This window comes from Ailuropoda melanoleuca, chromosome 13 (genome assembly GCF_002007445.2).
Source record: "Ailuropoda melanoleuca isolate Jingjing chromosome 13, ASM200744v2, whole genome shotgun sequence".
Classification (NCBI taxonomy): Eukaryota; Metazoa; Chordata; class Mammalia; order Carnivora; family Ursidae; genus Ailuropoda; species Ailuropoda melanoleuca.
The window spans coordinates 11,415,469-11,437,935 of record NC_048230.1 but is presented as its reverse complement, the minus strand read 5'-3'; the positions used below and the strand labels follow the sequence as shown (position 1 = coordinate 11,437,935).

The 22,467-nt window shown below is 40.2% G+C and overlaps 1 long non-coding RNA gene across 1 annotated transcript; it reads right to left on the bottom strand.

Moving 5' to 3' along the window:
• Nucleotides 1–1,254: 1,254 nt before the first annotated feature.
• On the bottom strand, nucleotides 1,255–20,987 carry LOC109490250. The gene is made up of 2 exons (XR_002143539.1): nucleotides 20,928–20,987; nucleotides 1,255–1,366 (listed from the first exon to the last, which is right to left on the bottom strand). It is a non-coding gene; the product is annotated as an uncharacterized LOC109490250 (long non-coding RNA).
• Nucleotides 20,988–22,467: the final 1,480 nt, after the last annotated feature.

Sequence of the window (22,467 nt, the reverse complement as noted above, 5' to 3'; positions counted from 1 at the left end):
TAAGGCATCTATTGAATTCTTATATAGGATCTTTGGTTTAGTGGTTTTCCTGCTGGGTGTTCTATGCTGCTGAGGAGTGGATACACTAATTACTAACTTTCTGTAATTGCCTAACACCTGAACCTTTACTGCATATACTTTCCTAAAATATCTTGTTACCGCAAGAGCTAACAACTTGGACAGCATGGTAACATGCATTGGAACAACAAATATTTTCCTCTCAATGATTGTATTGTGATTAATTTAGAGGGAAGCAGAGAAGACAAGACAAAAGGTAGTGGTCATCAAAGGCCATATTGGCTGGATTACACCGTGAGTGGACCCAAGTGGAGGGTTTGTTCACCCCCGTGCCCGCTTTATTATCCCTAGTGACTGTTGTAATGGGTTTTTATAATGGCAACTATACTATCTCTGTCCACCAGGGGGCGTTTTCAAGAGAAGGGATAAAATTATGTTGCAAGATTTGTTCTTGCCTAATTGGGGAGTGATCCAAAGTTCTAAAGTTGACATCCAGTTTCAGAGAGGGTGTGCTTCTTCTGAAGAAACCAGGTCCTTTGAGGACACTTTTTAGCAGAAAAGAAAGATTTACATATCATCAGGGTGTAAGAGAGATTTCTGCTGCTCGTCCACAGTAAGCAATGGCAACTCTGGTGTCACCTGGGTTCCAGATCTTAGTACATCTGACTTAATGATCCTGATCTTTCATAGGATCAATAGGCAGGTTCTGTTTGGTTAGGAGTACCGGAACTCGCCCCTTTTCTCTTGGGGGGACATCAGACATTAGGTCTAATGCTTTGATCCAAAACAGGGAATTTTCTTCTTCTCTTTTTAAAGATTTTATTTATTTATTTGATAGCGAGCGAGAGAGAACATGAGCAGGGGGGAAGGGGGCAGGGAGAGGGAGAAGCAGGCTCCCCTCTGAGCAGGGAGCCCCATGTGGGGTTCTATCCCAGGACCTGGGATCATGACCTGAGCCGAAGACAGATGCTTAACCGACGGAGCCACCCAGGTGCCCCCAAAACAGGGAATTTTCTTGTTCCCTCAAAGAAATCCTAACCCACCCAGTGGTCAGGAAAGTACCAGGAATGAACTTTTTACGTATCTCTGGCAAATCAACAAGAAAACAGACACCTCGATCAAATTTATACAGACCAGGTGGGAGGGTACTTTGTAGGGGTCCTCAAGTACTGAGGTACTTACGGCTTTTATCTGCTTGACATCTCTGCTATCACTTTCTTCCGGTAGCAGACTCACCTTCCAGGCGGACAGAATATGACCAAACCAGGCTAATCCTAACACCTCATCTGCAGGGATTAGGCCACCAGCGGTCATGAACATGCAGATTCTATCTCCCAGGAATTGCAATCTTGAATGGAGACACAGAGAAACAGTTTAGAATAGAGATGCCCTGTGGCAGCATACCAACGAGAAGTTCTCTGAGGTGCCTGGGCTGCTCTAGGGTCTATTCTTTCCAATCTAAGCAGAGCTTTTAAGAAAGAAAAAGAAATAAAAGTTATCCATTTTAGAACGGAAGAAGTAAAACTATTTCTATTTGCAGATGGTATGATCTCATATGCAGAACATCCTAAAGAATCCCTAAAAAACAAGCCCCTGGTGGCTCAGTCGGTTAAGCAGCTGCCTTCAGCTCAGGTCATGATCTCGGAGTCCTGGGATCAAGTCCCATAGCATCGGGCTCCTTGCTCGTCGGGGAGTCTGCTTCTCCCTCTACCCCTCCCCCCTGCTCGTGATCTCTCTCTCTCATGCTCTCTCTCTCTCAAGTAAATAAATAAAATCCTAAAAAAAAAAAAGAATCCACAAAAAAACTGTTAGAGCTAATAAAAGATATTAGTAATATTGCAAGATACAAAATAAACACACAAAATTCAGTTCTATTTCTATACACCAGCTACAAACAATATAAAAAGGAAATTAAGAAAAAAATTCCAAATAGCTCATGGGAATGTCATGTACACCATAGTGACTATAGATAATAATACTGTATTGCATATTTGAAAGTTGCTAAGAGAGTGAATCCTGGAAGTCCTCATCACAAGAAAAAAAATGTTGGTAATTAGGGATGATGACATATGATAATTGGATTTATTGTGGGGATCATTTCACAATGTATACAATTATCAGCTCCTTCCTCATTAGTATAGTGGTCAGTATCCCCACCCGTCACAATGTATACAATTATCAAATTGTTATGTTGTACACCTGAAACCAATATGCTGTTGTATGTCAATTATACCTCAATTTAAAAAAAAAAGATTTCTTGTATATATACACTCCTAAGTCAGCTCCTTGAAAACAAACAGACAAAAAAATTCTGCTTACAATAGCCTCAAAAAGAATAAAATATTTCGGAATAAATTCAACCAGGGAGGTGTAAGACTTGTATACTGAAAATCATGAAACATCATTGCTGGATGAAATTAGAGACCTCAGTAAACTGAAAGACATTCCATGCAATGGATCAGGAGATTTAATATAGATAAGATGTCAATACTACTCAGAGATTTACAGATTCAATGTAAGCCTTAGCAAAATCCCAATTATTTTTTGCAGAAATGGAAAAAGACAAGATTATTTTATCCATTCTAAGATTTCTGATATGATCACATTTAAGAAATACTTTCTAAATCACATAAGGAATCAGTAAAAAATAAACGTTACTGAAAGATTAAAATATGGAAAACAGTATGGTGGTTCCTCAAAAAATTAAACACAGAATTACCCAATTATCCAGCCAATCCATTTCTAGGTCTATGACCACAAGGACTGAACATGAGGACTCAAATAGATATTTTGGGTTTTTTGCTGAAAACATTACGCTAAGTGAAATAAGCCAAACACAAAAGGAAAAATATTGTATGAGTCCACTTACATGAGGTACCTAGGGTAGCTAAGTTCATAGAAACAGGAAGTAGCATAGAGGTTACCAGGGGCTGGGAGGATGGGAGAATGGGGAGCGTTGCTTAATGAGTACAGAGTTTCTATTTGGGGTGATGAAAAAGTTTTGGAAATAAATAGTAGTGATGTTGGGGCGCCTGGGTGGCACCACGGTTGGGCGTCTGCCTTCAGCTCAGGGCGTGATCCCAGCGTTGTGGGGTCGAGCCCCACATCGGGCTCCTCTGATGTGGGCCTGCTTCTTCCTCTCCCACTCCCCCTGCTTGTGTTCCCTCTCTCGCTGGCTGTCTCTGTCTCTGTCGAATAAATAAAATCTTTAAAAAANTTTGGGGTGATGAAAAAGTTTTGGAAATAAAATAGTAGTGATGTTGCACAATATTCGGATTGTAATTAGTGCCGCTGAACTGTACACTTTGAAATGGTCAAAATGGGGGAAAAAAAAGACTACTATTTTTTCCAAGACCTGTGAGCTGCTTCGACATTAAATTTCTTTTCTTTCCCTTAGCGTGTCGCAGGCACTTTCTGTTTACATCCAAAGGAATTTAGCTGATACACCACCACCACTTTCCCATTCCTTGCTGCTTAGGAATTCTGAGTAGTTGTTAGATAAGCCCTTATACTTTCGGGTTTCAGACATCCACGGGGTCTGTTCCACAACAGTGAAAGGAAGAATCCATGGGAACCATGTGTGGCTTCTTGAAAAAAGGATAGGAGAAAAATGAGTGATGTTTTTGGCCTTTGGCTTTATGAAATTTCATTTAAAGAGAATCTGGATTTGGAATCCTCAGTTTTATGGGTTAGGTTGAGAGAGATAGAGGAAGGGCCTCTGGCAGAAAGAATGACTATAGGAAATTTTAAACAAAGAAACAGACAGCAGTTTTTTTCTTTTGTTTTGTTTTTTAAGTGGGCTCCATACTGGGTGTGGAGCCTAACGTGGGGCTTGAACTCATGACCCTGAGATCAAGACCGAGCTGAGATCAGGAGTTGGACACTTAACCGAATGAGCCACCCAGGTGCCCCCAAATAGCAGTTTTTTAAACAGAATTGGCAGAGGGTAGACTAGGGGGTCTCAGGATGTGAAAGAGGAGAGGACCCTATCAGAAGAAAGGCTGTGCTCTTATAAGTGAAAAGACATATGAAAAAACCTTTTCCCAGCTATAATGGTCTTGGAAAATAGGCAGTCATCACTGTTATTATTTCACGGAGGATTTGGGACACCAAAGATTTAACTGAGGAGGAGTCAAGTAGTACTTTCAGAAGTAGCTGGATCTCCTCCCAGAAAAAGCCAAAGTTCGGGAAACTGTTGAAATTTACCCTCTGAGGGACGCCTGGCTGGCTCAGTGGATAGAGTGCAACTCTTGATCTCAGGGTGGTAAGTTTGAGCCCCACGCTGGGTGTAGAGATTACCTAAAAATAAAATCTTTAGGGGCGCCTCGGTGGCTCAGTCTGTTGAGTCACTCTTGGTTTCGGCTCACGTCATGATCTTAGGCCTTGGGTCGTGCTCCTCGCTGGGCGGCGAGTCTGGCGGAGATTCTCTCCCTCTTCTGCTCCGTCTGCCCCTCCCCCGGCTCGTGCACTCTGTCACGCTCTCTCCGCCTCTAATAAATAAGTCTTTAAAATAAAATGAAATGAAATAAAATAAAACAAAATAAAATATTAAAAAAAAGAAAAAAAATTTACCCCTCCGATAGCTGCAGCTAAAGAAGAGGCGGGCTGGTAGCAGGGTGAAGTAAGGGAGGCACCAGTGTCTAGGATTAAGGAGGCTCCCGCAAGTGCAGGCTGTGTCTAACACACAGCTCTTCTCGCAATTCGCTGTACTTTCTGACCTTGAGTCCCCGGCTCGCCTGAGGCAGAAAACAATCTTGCCCATCTAAGGCAAGCACTCAAATTCTGTCATATCTTAATTCATGTTTAAAATATAGTGTGTTTAGGTTCGTTTCTAGTTGGTCCTTCTTCCCTTTGGAATTCATCCTCCTCTGGAGTGAGGTTGGATAGGTGATTATGGGAGTGAGAAGTTACTTTCTCAGTCTCTACCTGTCTGGTCTTCTCTGCTAGATATTTTTATCAAGTTTCTTAATATTTTTTGCTTTACAATACAGAAATGGCCTTTGAACCTACAAATCCAAATTTACTGACTTTTTAAAAAAGATTTTTTTTTTAAATTTATTTGACAGTGAGTACAAGCAGGGGGAGTGGCAGACAGAGGCAGAGGGAGAAGCCGGCTTCCCGCTGAGCAGGAAGCCGGATGCGGAACTCGATCGCAGGACTCATGACCTGAGCTGAAGGCAGTCACTTAACCAACTGAGCCACCCAGGCGCCCCTAAATTTACTGACTTTTTGTTCCTAATGGTGCACAGTGATGTCCCCACCTCTTCCCCTGTTTTCCCAAAGCAACAGGGGAGTGAGAGCTAATTGCAGGTTGTAGAAAAATCCCTCCTGTAAAAAGCAAAAAAAAAAAAAAAATTTTTTTTTAATAATTTTTTGGTGTGCGATCTGAAAGGTAAGGAAATACACATTAACGTTTGAAATATTATAGCCCATCTTACACACAAAGACATACACTAAAAGCAGCATGCTTAGGGTACATATGAGACTGGGCTTAGAATGTAAATGCAGCCAAGGGAAACCACAGGTGTTGAGAGGCATGAAATGGGAGCCAGACAGCACCACAAGTGACACCACCACAAAAGGTCATGTGTGAGACTGGGTTGGATCCTGAGCTAACAACAGAAGGCTAGTTCTCTGAGAACTCCACCAAGGAGGTGCAGGGTTAAGAGGAGGTTTTCAGACCTTAAGCTCATTGACTTCATATCTCGGTCTAGAAGCTCACCACGAGACAGGAGTTGGAAGAGTCTGTTATGAAAAGAACTCTAAGTGCCCAAATTCATTTCCTAGGGCAACTGTGGCCAATTCCACAAACTGGTGTCTTTAAACAGCAGCTTCCCTTATGAAGAAATTGACCATTGCTTCATCTTTTCATCCCTCGATCCAGGCTCTGTGTTTGGTTCTGTGTGTTGCTGGGAAGGAGAAGGAGCCAGGGAAGATATGCCTCTTTGGTTTCTGTCGTGGGAGGTGAACTGCTATTTCTCACCATGAAAGAGGTTAGAAGATGGACAGGAAAAAAAAAAAAAAAGCCCATTAGTCTTAGGAGTAACTATTGTTAAGTTTCTTTTTCCTTTTTCTTTTTGCAAAGAGACAAAAGAAATTCACATGCTATGTCTAGGAAGGGAAAGTTTATATGCGAGGTGAATTTTTCTTCTCAGGCCGTGGGAAGCTTAGTGTCACAACTTCTTACAATGGACCTCCTCCCACTCGAGTTATAATTTCATAGGTAGTGTGTTTTGAATATCTGGAAGGGACTGATAAGATTCATGGCAAGTCTAAAACGAGGAAGCCCTTTCTTGTTGTCTCTACCCTTTGGCCCCAGCAATGCAAATTCTGCTAGATTGGTATGTAGCCTGTGGATTTAGATTGCTGCTAGATCATCAAAAACGCTATTGCTTAGGAAACAAAGTCTTGTGGACAAGGGGATTATGCTGAAACATTTTCCATGTGTCCTTCTAAAACTCAGGAAAAGTACAGAATTGGATTGGAATGTTCTGGGAGGAGCTGGAAGAACCACAGTGGGTCTAATGAAAGATGGATAGAGCTGCCGTTGTCAGGAAAGAACCCTGACGATGAGGCACCTGAATGAGCCCTTTCCAGCTAAAGCCCAGAACTGGGAAAGGGAAAATTGGGTGATTTTGATTTTTCACTAGAAGTAAGAGACGTTCATTTGGGGGATATTAATTTCTCTTAAAACTCAAGGAAAAGGGACATTACATTCCGAATGCTACGATTTTTTAAAAAAATAACTGGCATAGTATTATTTGGGTGGTGTCATCAAATAAACCAGACTTAAAATATAACTGAGCAGAAAACAATGTGTGACTTCTTGGAGAGTATATAATGTGGCTGTTGGATAAAAAGTGAATGCTCTGCCTTGACCCATTTCAAAGGCTTCAGAGGCCAATATCAAAGAGGCATTCATAAAGGCCTTGAGGAGCTAGACTGCTTGTCTCATTTGCTCCAGACCAGTGTCTGGGAGGGCAGCCCAGGACTTGTCTGATATTACCTCGATCCCCTCCCCTAGAACATCCACAGGGTACACTGTGTTCCAGGAAAAACTGACACAAAATGGTCAGCACACAACAAATTCTGAAAAACTTGCCTACTGGACTTGTAGTCTGACAAGATACTAGAAACCATTAAAAACACAAAACAGAACACACAGAAATTTAAATTTCTTCCAAGGCCAAAAGTTACCATTAACGAAGACAGACTCCAAAGGACAAAACAAGAGAAATACTTTGTACCTGTTGATGAAGTGCTCATGTTCTTAATATATAAGAGGTAAACCACTCTCTAGAGGGAGAAAAAGGAGGAAAACACAAATAGCATCTCATAAAAAATAATAAACAGATGGCTAATAACATGAAAAGTTTTTCAGTGTCACCAATAATTTAAAAATACAGATAAAAAAACCAAAACAAAACGAATGCAGAAGTAGAGGCAGCAACGTGAAAGACTAACACTATCTAGTGAATTTCCAGATTATGGAAATCAAGCAGGCGTGCCCTGTCAGTGAAAATGCAAAGTGGTACAGCTTTTCTGCAAGGTTACATGGCGATGCTCGTCAACCTTCACAGCATGTAGTCCTTTTAAAGCATCAGCTCCTTCCCTAGAAATGTATCTTCGGCATAGTCATACAAGGGGAAAAAGATGTATGTACAAGGTTGTCCATAGAAGCATTATAATAGGAGTTTCTAAAAACCTTGAAAAACCCCTAAGTTCAATGTAAATACCCAATAAAAGGGAAACAGTTAAATAAATTAGTAAGTGTCCATCTAATGGAAGACTCTGGAGCCATTAAAAATAATGAGATCGATATCTTTTTACCGCATCGGTGTCCAGCTCAATAAATTATTGCAAAGTACCCACAAACAGCCCAGATGCCCCTTCATATACCTTCCTAGTCACAGGCATCCTCTCCAGGGGTAAGCACTTCCCTATTTCTATCACTACAGATGTCTTTGGCTTGTTTTGAACTTACAAGTGTAACCCTACAGAATATTTTCTTTTGCATCTGGCTTCCTTGGTCATCATCATAAGATGTAGTCACATTGAATCTTGCTATAGCTGGTTAACTTCTGTTTTTACATGGTATTTTTATTGAATATACCAAAATTTATTTGTGCAGTCTACAACTGGTTGCCTCTAATATTTTACTTATTATGAATAATCTATGATTGTTTCTCTTACGTATTTTTTTTTTCACATATATCTACATTTCTGTCAGGTATATACCTAGGAGTAAAACTGTATACGTTTAAGTCCTTTAAAAAAAAAATAACAGAATTCTTTCTTTTTTTTTTTTTTTAAGATTTATTTATTTATTTTTGAGAGAGAGAGAGAGAGAGAGAAAGAGAGCCTGAGCAAGCAAGGGGCAGAGGGAGAGGGAGAGAATCCCAAGCAGACTCCCTGTTACGTGAGGAGTCTGATGCGGGGCTCGGATCATGACCTGAGCCAAAACCAAGAGTCGGACGCTTAACTGACTGAGCTACCCAGGTACCCCCAGCATTATTTCTTTTTTAAAAAACTAATATGCAATATTTTTCTTCTTTTCTATATTCAACTGATTTTATAAGTTAAAAAAACCAAATCTTATATATAAAGGCAGAGATCTGGTCCAAAGAAATGGAAAAGATAATCAGGCTAATTAATACGAATTAGTAATAACAGTTCAGTGAGTAGACATCAAATTTAACTTTGAGCTGCCCGACAGCTCAGGAAGGATATATTCTGAATAATTCAGGGTAAATAGATGTGCTCAATATTGATAATGTATGTCAAAAACATGATTCATCTGTGTTGCCTAATAAGACAAAGGCCAGTTTTTTGGCATAGTTGAAAACTAGATTTCAAAAAATAGGAGAGTGGTGTAGGAGGTAGGGTAGGAATAATGGAAGAAGTGGAAATGTAGTGGAAATGGATTAGACTGTGAAGGTCTTTAAAAGCCAAATTAGGAAAATGTAGACTTTGTGATTTGGGCACTGATGAATCACCAGAGGTCTTTAATCATGGAAGTGAAACAATATATTTATACTTTAGAAATATACCCTGCTATCAATAACTATGTAACAGTAAGCCAACAGCCCACCTTTCCAACTATTGCCCTGAATAGTATAGCTTCCTATAACCATTGGCACCAGGAATCAAGTCTCTACTTCTCCATCTATCCAGTGAAACAACAGAACAATGGTGAAGGAGAAATGAGCCCTTCCAGTCTCCAGTCAATTATTTTTCAAACCAACTCTGAGACACAGACCTTGTTCTTTTCCTCAGCAAAAAGAATCCTGGGGTGCCTGGGTGGCTCAGTCCATTGAGCGTCTGCCTTCGGCTCGAGTCATGATCCCAGCATCATGGGATCGAGCCCCGCGTGGGGCTCCCTGCTCGGTGGGGAGCCTGCTTCTCCCTCTCCCTCTGCTACTTCCCCTCCTTGTGCTCTATCACTTGCTGTCTATCAAATAAATTTTAAAATCTTAAAAAAAAAAAAAGAATCCTTTGGGACCACCTCTCTACATGCCCTTCTTCATCTTGAATCAATAGAATAGCTCCTTCATCTAGGAGCTACTCAACAGGGAGGATTGATTCCACTTTGGAGGTAGTTCAAATGGGGCTTCACTTTTGGGGGTGGGGGGAGGATTTGAGATTTAGCTACTGCTTTTGGAGACCGGATTCATCAAGCCCAATAGAAATTGGGGAGAAGAGAATTTGGGGCTTTAATTTCTAAAAGGAAGGGAATTTCATTTTTTGACTGATTTCTCTGCAAGAATGCCTGAGTGCGTGGGCCATAAGACCTGAATTCAGGCCTGCAATAAAAGTCTGTGTTTTGGCCTCAGACCTAAGCTAAATTTTAGCTTAGCATTGGAATAGTAGGATCTTTCCATATTAATGGAATTTCATTTCAATTACCATTTGACCTTTTTTTTTTTTGCTGCATATTCTTCATTAATCAGAATTAGGGTAGAGATGGGGAAAGGAGCATCCAAAATCTCCAAAGATACAGTTCCTGAAGGTGTACACTGGAATTTTTTTGAAGACAATCTGGCAATATTTATCAAATGTTTAAATATACATACTCTTTCACTCAGCAATTTCATTTCTAAGAACTTATTTTAAAGATAATGTACAGGATATAAAGATGTAAGGAATGTTTATTGTTTATTAATAATATTAAAATTTTGAAATAATTTAAATGTCCAAGGAAAAGACAGCTGAAATATGGGTGGTTTGGGAGTGGGGGAAATAAGAATATACTAAAAATATCTTGTGTTTCATGAAAAGGAAGGAAAAGTTGAAGAATCAATACTCAGGAATTTATGGAATCAGGGCAGCTTCAGAGAATGAGGGCGTTGTCCTCTTTACTTCACATAATTCTGTAGCGTGTGTGTGTATGTGTAACAAGAAGGACACATTATGTTTATAATTTTTAACACTTTAAGAAAAAAATGTTTTTTTGTTTTTGTCTTTGCAAAACCTAGCACGAGTCACATATTCCTAGGGCAGCAGTTTAGATTCATTTGGCCTAGTTTTCCAAATGTATAAACCCTGAGTTAACTCTTTCAAAATTCTCCTGGCCAATCAGGAAAATTCAAATCAAAACCACATCGAGATACCACCTTACACCAGTTAGAATGGCAAAAATTGACAAGGCAAGAAACAACAAATGCTGGAGAGGATGTGGAGAAAGGGGAACCCTCTTACACTGTTGGTGGAAATGCAAGTTGGTACAGCCACTTTGGAAAACAGTATAGAGGTCCCTCAAAAAGTTAAAAATAGAGCTACCCTATGACCCAGCAATTGCACTACTGGGTATTTACCCCAAAGATACAGATGTAGTTAAAAGAAGGGACACAGGCACCCCAATGTTCATGGCAACATTGTCCATGATAGCCAAACTGTCAAAGGAGGTGAGATGCCCTTCAACAGATGAATGGATAAAGAAGACGTGGTCCATACATACAATGGAGTATTACTCAGCCATCAGAAAGAACGATTACCCCACATTTGCCGCAACATGGAGGGGACTGGAGGAGATTATGCTAAGTGAAATAAGTCAAGCAGAGAAAGACAATTATCATATGGTTTCACTTATTTGTGGAACATAAGGAACAGCAGAGAGATCATTAGAAGAAGGAAGGGAAAAATGAAGGGGGGGAAACAGAGGGGGAGATGAGCCATTAGAGACTATGGGCTCTGGGAAACAAACTGAGGGTTTTAGAGGGGAGGGGGGTGGGCAGATAGGGTAGCCCGGTGATGGGTATTAAGGAGGGCACATATTGCATGGAGCACTGGGTGTTATACACAAACAATGAATCATGGAACACTACATCAAAAACTAATGATGTACTGTACGGTGACTAACATAACATAATAATAAAAAAAAATTCTGGCCATAGAATATTACTATTACTGCATAGGATATTATCCTCAAATTTGGTGGCTTAAAGTAACAAACATTTCTTTTTTTAATATTTATTTATTTGAGAGAGAGAGAGAGAAATTGTGCATGAATGAGGGGAGGGGCAGAGGGAGAGAGAGTGTGGAAGCCGACTCTCCACTGAGCAGAGAGCCCCACGTGGGGCTCAATCTCACAACCCCAAGAGCATGACCCAAGCCTAAACCGAGAGTCACATGCTTAACCGACTGAGCCACCCAGGCGCCCCTGTAACAAACATTTCCTATGTATAGTTTCAGTGGGTCAAGAATTCAGAAAGGACTTAGTTGGGTGGTTCTGACTTAGGGTGTGTTATCAGACTGCAGTTCAGATGTCATTTGGGGCTGCAGTCATTTCAGACTTACTGGGCATGGGGACCCAGTGCCAAGATGGTTCACTCACATGGCTTTTAGCAGGAAGCCTCAGCTTCTTTCTCACTGTTGGCTGGGGGCTTCACATCCTCTCTCCATGGACCTCTGTGTAGGGCTGCTTGAGTTCTTCACAACATAGCAGCAGCCCTTCACCCCACTCCCAGTGAGTGATCCAAGAGAGTGGTAGGTAAAAGCCATAATGTCTTATTATACCCTAGCCTCAAAGTGGACATACCAGGACGACTGGGTGGCTCCATTGGTTAAGCATCTGACTCTTGGTTTTGGCTGCCCCGTGTAGGGCTCCACATTCAGTGGGAAGTCTGCTTGAAGAGCCTCTCCCTCTGTCCCTCCCCCCACTCACTCTCTCTTGCTCTAAAATAAAATAAATCTTAAAAAAAAAAAGGGATCTCTGTGGTACTGCTGGTCATATAGACTAGCCCTGGTACAGTGTGAGAGGGGACTATACGTGGGAGTTGTTAAGGGAAGATACGCTGTTTTCCTACTCTACTTCTGGTCACCAAATGTGTGGGAGAGGGGTGGTTTTCCACACACTGACAAATATTCCAACATCAGCTGGGTGTCCTACAATTCAATTCAGTTCTGTCACTATCTACTTGCAGTTAGCAACAGATCCCGTAAGTTAGGGGCTCAGTCCTACAACACCATCTTTAAGACTTCAGATGTCAATTGCAAGTCCCAGGTTGTCACTTAAAATTCTGATGACTGAAGCTATATATTGGGGTTCCCACGACCCAATGCTTAGGTTTGATCATTTGGTAGAACAGCTCACAGAACTCATGGAAATACTTACTTATTCCTACCATTTTACTATGTAATGAAGGATATGATAAAAGATAAAGATGACAGCCAGACAAAGAGATACATGGGGCAAGGTCTGAAAGGGTCCCAAGTGTGGGAACTTCTGTCCCTATGGGGTTTGAGTGTGCCACACTCCCAGTATGTGGATGTGTTCGCCAACCTGGAAACTCCCTGAAACCTGTAGTTCAGGGATTTTAATGGAAGCTTCCTAATGTAGGTATGATTGATTATTAACTCCTATTCTTGGGTTGGGGGTGGAGGTGACAAAAAAGCTTCTCCTCATGGCTTGATCTTTATGGTGACCAGCCCCCATCCTGAAACTACCCAGGAGCACACCGAATCAACTCATTAGAACAAAAGCTACTCTTAACCCGGGAAATTCCAAGAGATTTAGGAGCTCTGTCAAGAATCGGGGTCAAAGACCAAATATTCAAACAAAAGATACTCCTAGCACCTTTATCATTTAGAAAATTACAAAGGTTGTAAGACCTCTGGCCAGGGATTGGGGATAAAGACCAAAATATATGCTTGTTATTACATCAGAATATCAGAGGAGCAAATGCCAGGAGGCATGGATCAGTGGAGGCCATACTGGAGGCTGCCTACCAACATACCATTTTGATTGCTTCTGGAGAGGGGGAAATGGGTGGTTTGGGGCAGGGCAGGAAAGGAAGCTTTTCACTGCATATACTTTTGTGCTTTAAAAATTTTTGAACCATGTTGAATGTATTAAGAACAAAATTTTGGGGTGCCTGGGTGATTCAGTCAGTTAAGTGTCCCACTCTTGGTTTCAGCTCAGGTTGTGATCTCAGGATCATAAGACCTAGCCCCACAGCAGACTCCTCACTCAGCGGGGGTCGGTTTAAGATTCTCTCTGCCCCTCCTCCCACCACGTGGGCTCTCTTTCTCTTATTTATTTATTTGAGAGAGAGGGTACACATGTGTGTGCACGAGCAGGGGTAGGGGCAGAGGGAGAAGGAAAAGCAGGCTCCCCACTGAGCAGGGAGCACGACTCAGGGCTTGATCCTAGGACCCTGGGATCATGACCTGAGCTGAAGACAGACATTTAACCAACTGAGCCACCCAGGCACCCCAATAAATAAATCTTAAAAAAAAAAAAAGAACAAAATTTCTCCCACCAGTTCCCCATGATTTAAAAGTAAAAGAAAAAAGATTCTCATTATCAGTTCCCCATGGTTTAGACTAATGGTTCTCAAATTTAACATGTGACAGAATCACCAAAAGACTTGATAAAATGCAGATTCCTGGGCCCCCCCGTCAGAGTTTCCAAATCAGTAGGTCAAGGGTAGGGATTGAGAATTTGTATTTCTAACAGCTTTTAGGGTGATGCTGATACTGTTGCGGGATTGTGTATGAAGGTCAAGAAAGAATTCTTGAGACATCTTACAGTGCAACTTGGTAAATTTAGGTAAATAGCATGGGAACAGGACCCATGGGCAGAAAAGAGCCGCACTTTGCTGTTAAGCTGGTGGTTGCATGCTCTAGTGCTCAAGGGGGAGGGGATGTGCAGGTGATGAGCGAGCAGAAGGCTAGCTGAAGTCAAAGATAAGCTGATATCCTGTGACCTCCCTCCATCCCCCACTCCTGGTTGGGACATGTGTGACTTTCTTCCAGGAATCTCCCAACTATCTTAATGTTAATACTTTGCTAGAGTAGGAAACAACCTTAACTTGACAATGGCGAGGCCTCCAGTATCTTGTAGGTATCTTGTAGGTCCTCTTTAGCATATGAAAGTTCTTTTGAACCTTCCTTTTCCTTCCCCCCAACTCCTAAGTATGTAATCAGCCACCTCTCACACCCCTGGTGCAGCAGCTTTTTCTGCCCACGGTTCCTGTCCCTGTGTTTTAATAAAACCATCATTTTGCACCATAGGCTTCTTAAGAATTCTTTCTTGGTTGTCAGCTCTGGACCTCACCTCAACGAACCTCACCTATCTTCTAAAACCACATCACAGGGAGTGTTAGATCATAAATGTTTCTTCAAATTTCTACTCAAAAAACTACTTTCACAAGATTTCTCTGGTGTTTATCATTCAGTTCAATATTAACTATCAGTGAGATTTATAGGTAGTCATGAGACCTTCTAAGAATGTAGCAAACAGCACGTATTTGATTCTTATCGAAACTATGCAGGCTATAGGTCAGCCTTCGGAGCTAAAGGTGAATGTTTTTCTTTTTTCCTTTTTTTTAAGGATTTTACTTATTTATTTGAGAGAGAGACAGAGAATGCACAAAGGGAGAGGGAGAAGCAGACTCCCCACAGAATAGCCTGATGTGGGGCTCAATCCAGGACCCTGAGATCATCACCTGAGCGGAAGGCAGAGCTCAACAGACTGAGCCACCCAGGCGCCCCTAAGTGAATGTTTTTCTGCTTTTATCCCTCATCAATATTGCTGGTCCAGGGAGCATACTTTGAGAAGCTCTGATTTAGACCCACTCTGTCCAATATGATCGCCACTAACCGCATGTGACTATTAAGCACTTCAAACGTGTCTAGCCCAAATTGATTTGTGTTAAGTACACACGGGATTTGACTTAGTAGGAGAATGTAAAATATCTCCTTAGAAATTTTCTTCATTAATCCTATGTTGAAATGATAATATTTTAGATATATTGTTTTAAAAAATCACAAATAATTCCACGTTTCTTTTTACTTGTTGGTTACTGGACAATTTCAGTTAACATGGCTTGTATTACATTTCTATTGGACAGTGCTGATTCAGACAATTCTTTGTTCTCTTCAATGCTTACTATTTCTGGTCCTTTAACACTAGGATTTTTCTAAGAGACTAGATCTGATAAACTGAATTGTTTATATCGTTAATTGTTAAATTGTTAATAAGTGACTTCGTAAATTTGCTCCAGTTAAAACCTGTTTCAACATGCTGTCCACTTATAAAAGAGTAACTAATAGGAGGAATTTTCTGACATCTTGACAGCCCGGTGGAGGAGACACCTTTGGTTGGGCAGACCCTCTCCCTCCACCCCTCTCCCGGCTTGCACGCCCTCTCACTCTCTCAAATAAATAAATAAAATACATTTTTTAAAGATTTTATTTATTTATTTGTGAGAGACAGAAAGGAGAGAGAGGCAGCGAGAGAGGGAACACAAGCAAGGGGAGTGGGAGAGGGTGAAGCAGGCTTCCCACTGAGCAGGGAGCCAGACTCAGGGCTCGATCCCAGAATGCTGGGATCATGACCTGAGCCAAAGGCAGACGCATAACGACTGAGCCACCCAGGTGCCCCAATAAATAAATAAAACCTTTAAAAAAAAAAAAAGAATTCATTCCCTTTTCTCAGGCTTAAGAGAAGTTTTTCTTCAAAATGTAGGCATGTTAAAAAAGGAAAACAAAATTAATGTTGAAATACAGGATACCCATTTTAAAGGTCTTTAAGTCACCACTTCAGGAATGTCACATTGTGTTTTTTTAATGGGCCAAAGGAATTTTTAAATATTTTTATTTTTAATTAATTAATATTTTATTTTTTAATCTCTATACACAACATGGGGCTCTAACTCACAATCCTGAGGTCAAGTGTCATAGGTTCTTCTGACTGAGCCAGCCAGGTGCCCCTCAAAGGAATTTATTGAATCCATACACTAGTAAACGTTTTCACAACATTTTAACTGAATCACTTGCTAGTTACGTTATCAAGTAGAAAAATTTGCTTTTAATTTCCCTATAAGAGTAATTAACCAGCTAATTCAGTCATCATGAGTCATTTTATTTTTAACATAGTACCCAAAGAGAATTACATAAGATATTTTATAATTAGTTTTTTCAAAGTTATACATTCACATAATTGAAAGAGTTAAATAATTCTACAAGTTTTATTATTTAAAACAGCACTCCTTTCCATTTTCTGTTCTCGGATTGTTTCAGATTGAAAATAATTTTTCCTTCAAAGGTATTCACTGAGCCTATATACTAATTAACAGTTTCCCAACAACAATGTCTCTTTTGAAAAGTTTAATGCCTTTGTTACTTGTTTACCCTTTCATGAAATATTTTCCCAAGAGACAATCGGTTTTCGACTTCTTAGGTGGTTCTTCTGGAATGTACCTCCCTGTCTATAAAATAACATGCATTGCTACTCCTGATTTCGGAAATCAGGCATTATCTATTGTTCTCCTTTCATGGAAGATGACGATTTAATTCTTTTGCTGTCCCCAACCATGTCACATATGTGCCCTTCCCATTTCCTTATCCTTATTCTATTTCAGTACAGCACCACACGGCATTTGCTTTATTATGACTGAGTGAATGCTGCACACTCATCATGATGAGTAATGTGTAGAATTATTGAATCACGATATTGTGCGTCTGAAACTAATACAGCACTTATGTGACCTATACTAGAATTAAAATTAAAAAATTAAAAAACTAAATAAATAAATGCTGTTCTTATCAAAGTTAGTATTACACCATGATAACTTTTCCTTTCTTTCACATTTTGTCTATTGTGGGATTGTCTTGGTTTTTCATTGATTAATTTAACCCCAAATTTCCCCTAGTTATAGATAAATCTGTTCTTGATACATTCAAAAACATTGGTAGTCTAGCAATAATATTTTATCAATTTAATTTTCTTTCAGACACCTTTTCCAGAGCTTTCTGTCTGGCTGCAGGTTTCTCTCCAGACCTGTACCACTGTTTTACTTGTCTCTGCCTTTACCATCATCCTAGGGGTTTTCTTTAGCTCTGTTTCTCTGTTTTGATTGGGCCCTCAATTTTGTATCATATTTTTCCCCCTTCTTGGTTTACTCCTTAATTTTGGTGGAGGGCATTTCCTAGTTGTTTTTGAGACAGGGTAAATGGAGAACAATTTTCTTTTTTTTTAGATGTTCTATGCCTGAAAATATTTTTAGTTTACTTTCACACTTAATTGATAATTTGGCTGAGTAGGGAATTTTAGGTTAGAAATAATTTTCTCTTAAAGAAGTTTCCTGTGACTGTACACTTATAAATTTTTTCTCTCTCTCTTTTTTTAAGACTTTATTTTAGAGAAAGAGAGCAAGTGTTCGTGCAAACAGAGGAAGGGGAAGAGGGAGAGGGAGAGAGAGAATCTCAAACAGACTCTGTGTGGAGCACGGAGCCTGATCCCATGATCCTGAGATCATGACCTGAGACGAAATCCAGAGTCGGTCCCTCAACCAACTGAGCCACCCAGGTGCCCCTATAAATATTTTCATTATAGTGTTCCTACCAAGAAGTTTGATGTCATTTTGGTAGTGTTTTAAAGTCCTGTTGAAGGGTTTATCTTTAATCCTTGGTGTTTTAAAATTTCACAGTGATAAACCTTAGTGGTAGTCCATTTTCATCCATGTTTGCTAGGCACTTGATAGGCCTTTCCTGTCTGGAAACTCATGTCTTGTGGTTCAGGGAAAAAAAAATCCTAAATTATTTCTGGATTATTTTATTCTCCCCTCTATTTTTCTCGATTCTCTCTTTTAAAAACAAAAAACAAACAAAAACTCTTATTATTCGAAAATGTTATTCCTCTCAGTCTGATCCTACATAATTTTTCTCTTCTAGTCTGTTGTTTAGTTTTTCTTCAACTTTCTGGAAGATTGCCTCAACTCTGAATTTTAAAACTACTATTGAAAAAAATTTTTTTAAGAGAGAGAGGGCAAGAGAATGCTAGAAGGGTGGAGGGGTGAGGGAGAGTCAGAGGAAGAGAGAAACCCAAGCGGACTCCACACTGAATGCAGTGCCCAACTCGAGGCTGGATCTCAACTGGGGCCAAACCCAAGAGTGGGATGCTTAACCAACTGCACTACCCAGGCGCTCCTAGTTACTATGTTTTATGTTAGCTGCTTTCATCTAATGCCTCATGGGGTGTGGCTACGTGCTCATACTCAATATTGAGCTTCCTCTAGGCTCTGTATGTGGGTGGGGCTTGTTTACTGGGGCCTTTACCATATGGTAACCTCACTTAGTTGTTCAGTCAAGGAGCCACTGATGACTCTTCTTTAGCTGGTTTGGGCTGGTCAGACTTAGAGAAGCCCCTTCTCCTGAACAACAGGTAGGGACCTGGATGTCAGCCTTCCGGGACCTGAGGCAGGAAGAAGGACAGGGAGTAGGGGAAGTATCTTAACATTTATTATAAAAATTTTCACTTAGTATACTTGTTTTTAGTGTGAAACACCAACCTTCAAGTGAACCTGGTATCACTCAGTCCAGACTCTGCATTTTACCCTCTCTAAAGAATAAGTTTCCATTCTTCTGCCAGATGGGAGAAGCAAAAGTTGTTTGTCAGCATATGTGTGGGTGGACCCCTGAGAGCCTAACATTTCCTAATCAGATTTTCAGTCTTTCTGGTTTTAACCCCTCATTTTCCCCCAATTCAGAAGTACCCACCACCACCAACTTCTGAGTCTCTTCTGAGTTCTGTGATCTAAATCAGATTGACTCTGTGTTTTTTCCATTGCTGGCTTAAGATCTACTAAGTCAGTTAATACCCATAAATTTACATTCCAGTTGCCAAAATATTATTGCTATTGTCTTTTTGTTTTCTTTATTTTTGCTGGTTTGTGCCCCTTTTTATTTTATTTTTAAAATACCTTCGTTGTTTCTTTAACGGAGTTTTGGAAAGAGGGAACTTTTTGGCAAGAAAAAAACATAGCTGTCCAAGGGCACCTGGCTGGCTCAGTTGGAAGAGCATGTGACTCATGATCTCAGGGTTGTGAGTTCGAGCCCCACATTGGGTGTAGAGATTACTTAAAATAAATAAATAAAGTTTTTAAAAACACAGCTGTTCAAAGCACCTTTTAAACTAGAAGTCAGGAATATTTTAAATATCATTTAGTAAAAAAATTAAAAAATGGATGATGAATTGGCCAAGGTAGTAAACAAGTCACACACATTTTGTTTCCTATCTCTCCAACTTCCTGATGAAATGATTCAAGAATTGTAAAAAGAATTGTTTTGCTTCTGGAAACTAAAGAGGAACCCCTTTCCCACCTTAGTCCAGAAGTAATTTCCACGGAGCTGAGTCAGATGAAAGGCTTGGAGCTGAGAAGCAACTATCTAGACAATTTTTTAAAGTTTGAAAATATATCATTTGGAGATGAACAAGAAGGCTTGTGCATTGATAATTCCCCCAAAGTTTACCTCTATTTGGGAAAAAAATATAAGCCGGTATTGTCTTTACTTTAGGTTACTAAAAAATAAGCCACATCTAGATATATCCTATTCATTCAATTCAATGAATATTTACTAAGCACCTGCTATGTGCTGGGTACTGTTTTAGTCACTGGAAATAGAACAATGAACAAAACAGACAAAAATCCCTACCCTTATGGAACTTCATTGCAGCGGGAGAAGAGACAATAAACAATGCGCATAATAATTACTAGTATAGGTAAATACTGCAAGTGTTATGGGAAAAAACAAAGCAGAGAAAGCCGAGGATTAGGAGTAACTGGGTTGGAGGGCTAGCTACAACGTTATTTAGGGTGGTCAGTGAAATCAGAGCCTCACTTGAAAGGTATCATTTGAGTAAAGACTTGAGGAAGGTGAGAAAGGTCATAGCGAAGTTATCTGTAGGAAGAATGTTCCAGGCAGCAAAAACAGAGGAGCAGGATGACTACGGTGCTTGGACTAGAAAGAGGAAGGCAGCAGTAGAAGAGCAGGTCGGAGAGGTGAGGTAGGGTGGGGGGAAGCTTCAAATCCTGTGGAATCTTGTTGGCTATTGTAAAGACTTTTGTTTTTACTTTGAGTGGAATGGGGAGCCATTGTGGGGTTTTGAGTAGAGAAATGACAAGAGTGAATGCAGTGAGATCATTTTAAGAAACTATCTCAGCGTCCAGAGGAGAGAAGATGGTGGCTTAGGCCAGACTGGTAGTAATAGATACGGTGAGAAATCATCCGAATCTACATATATTTTGAAGGTTGAACCAACCAGATTTTCCTGGTGGGTAGGATATGGAGTGTGAGAAAGAAGGGAATCAAAGATGATTCCAAGTGAACCCTGGTGAATTTTCTATATTCCAAAGATAATAAGAAACTCATAAGTTTCCATGAATTCTCATACGCAGCAGTAGATAACAAAATGACAATGAAGTAGTGTTAACCATTTTAAGGGGGAAAAAAATCATGATTCTAGTTGGCTATACCTAGCTCTCCCTGAAGTGGCAAATTACTTTGGCAGTCCGAGAGATTCGCTGGCTGAGATCCAACTAATTTCAGCAACCACAACAGAGAAAGAGAAAATTAGTTTTAAACAAAACGCTCAGAACAATAGTCAAATGACATCAATGAAATACCTTAAGCCTCCACCACCTCCTTTGCTTTCTTGCCTGGGAGGGTCTTCTCTTGCAGCTCTGTTCCGTGCCCATGAATCACACGGAGGGTAAAGCCTGCCAGCAGAACAATACGGCCTCAGAGTGGGAGTCCTGGCTCAGGGGGAACCAAACAGCTCAGTGACTGGCACAAGTTCTGGGGGAATGCAAACCATCTATCAACACAGATTTTTTTTCCTTAATAAAAAAGAGTCACAATAAAAAGCTCAAAAAAAAATAATAAAGCATGGTATATACGAAACAGTGATAAGCAAAGACATTGGCAAGCTTACAGTTAGGTATAAATAGCTGTTGATAAAGTGGTTTTAAAGTTTAATGCAATTCCTCAGAAGAGATTCTTAAAATAGAAGAGACAAAATAAGAAAAATTAATGGCAATCTCGAACTGAATCACAATATAATGGAAGTAGGGTATGAGACGTGAGAAAAAAATCTTGCTAAAAGTATCCTCTATAGTACGCAATAGGCAAAAGACAGTCTCTTCAACAAAGGGTGCCGGGACAACTGGACAGCTACATGCAAAAGAAGGAAACAGGACCACTTTCTGACACCATACATCAAAATAGATTAAAGACCTAAATGTGAGACCTGAGACCATAAAAATCCTAGAAGAAAGCACAGGCAGTAACCTCTTTGACATCAGCTATAGCAACTTTTTTCTAGACATGTCTCCTGAGGCAAGGGAAATGAAAGTAAAAATAAACTACTGGGACGTCATCAAAATAAAAGCTTCTGCATAAAGCTTTAGCATTTCATTTATGCTAGTAAAGAAAACAACTGACAAAACTAAAAGACAACCTATGGAATGGGAGAAGATATTTGCAAATGACACATCTGATAAAGGGTTGGTATCCAAAATATAGTAAGAACTTATACAACTCAACACTGAAAAACCCTGTATAGTCCAATTAAAAAATGTGCAGAAGACATGTCCAAAGAAGACATCGAGCTGGCCAGCAGACACAGAAAAAGGTGCTCAACATCCCTGATCATCAGGGAAATGCAAAACAAAACCATGATGAGATATCATCTCACACCTGTCAAAATGGATAAAATCGAAAACACAAGAAACAAGTGTTGGTGAGGATGTGGAGAAAAAGGAACCATCAAGCACAGTTGGTGGGAATGTAAATTGGTGCAGCCACTGTGGAAAACAGTATGGAAGTTCCTCAAAAAATTAAAATTAGAAATCTCATATGACCCAGTAATTCCACTGCTGGGTATGCAAAGAATACAAAAAATAATTTGAAAAGTTATGTGCACACCTACATTTATTGCAGCATTATTTACAATAGCCAAATTATAAAAGCAGCCTAAGTGTCCTGTGATGGATGGATGGATAAAGAAGAGGTGGTAAATATAATGGAATATTACTCAGCCATAAAAAAGAATGAAATCTGGGGTGCCTGGGTGGCTCAGTTGTTAAGCCTCTGCCTTTGGCTCAGGGCGTGATCCCAGAATCTTGGGATCGAGCCCCGCATCGGGCTCCCTGCTTTGCTGGGAGT